Raw genomic sequence first — 1,183 nt, 5'->3', positions numbered from 1 at the left:
TTTTTTCACGTAAAGTTATGTAATTTTCCGACGTTTCTCAAAACGCTCGAAGGTTTTTGACCCGATAAAACACGTGCTGCGAGTTTTTTGAACGGCTTCAAAAACATTCCACAAAGAGCGTGTCCCTCTAGACTCAAAACAATGGTTCAAATTGTGAGAGGTGAATATTAGCATACAAGAAAAACAAGCTATGCCTTATTAGTATTCTTTATATAAATAATACTAACGAGGAGTGTTTTATCAGGTATAAAGCTCATCCACGTGACGTTTTATCGGTGTTTTGATACTGTTAAGCTCATGAATTATTAACGCATTTTTTGAACTATCTTTGCAAGTGTTTACATTTTATAGTTGTTAAGATACGTAGGTGTCTATGTGCAAAAGATGGGTTAATTGCAACGTACCGATTTGCTGCACCCAAATGTGCAAAAACTGCCACCTCGGTATTTGACGTTTTGCGAGATTTGTCAAAAACTTCAACTGATGTCATCGATAATAGTTAACCAAAAGGTTTCTCCTGATAAAATATCACGTGATAAGACGGCCATCTTGGTGCCAAAACAAAAGAAAAATGTAGCATTCCCAAATGGCTTTGCTATTGTTCTTTTCACCAACATGGCCGACTGTGAGGACAAGTGCAATCAAAGAATAGACAGGTTTTATCGTAAAGAAAAGTGGAAAGTAAACTTTTGTTGAAAAAAAAAATTAAAAAAGTGCAATAATAATAATAATAATAATAATAATAATAATAATAATAATAATAATAATAATAATGATAGAGCGTTCTTCAATTGAATGTCGAAAGTAATTAGCGAATTGCTTTGGTTTTGCATTACTTCACCCAGTGATAGGTTCAAAGTTCTCACGCTACTTTTTCAACCAATCAGAAGTGAAAGAAAAACCAATCATGGCTCGTGAGTGCACATTTTCTCGCGCTTTCTGCCGGCTACGTCTAATTCCTTCGAGTTTTGATTGCTTTACTTGATTGTCTCCGTACTTTTTGATTGGCCAAAGTAATTAGTTTGGTTATGGTCTTACGACCCTCGATTGCAATTAAAGAATACACGGGTTTTATCGTAAAGAAAAGCGGAAAGTAAGCTTATGCTGAAATAATCATAATCATAATCATAATAATCATTATCATAATACAGACAGTCTTGTATGGTCCATTTCCACAGCTCAA

This window comes from Montipora capricornis, chromosome 13 (genome assembly GCF_036669925.1).
Source record: "Montipora capricornis isolate CH-2021 chromosome 13, ASM3666992v2, whole genome shotgun sequence".
NCBI classification, from domain to species: domain Eukaryota; kingdom Metazoa; phylum Cnidaria; class Anthozoa; order Scleractinia; family Acroporidae; genus Montipora; species Montipora capricornis.
The sequence above is the reverse complement of the archived record's forward strand: the minus strand, read 5'-3'. Positions refer to the sequence as shown.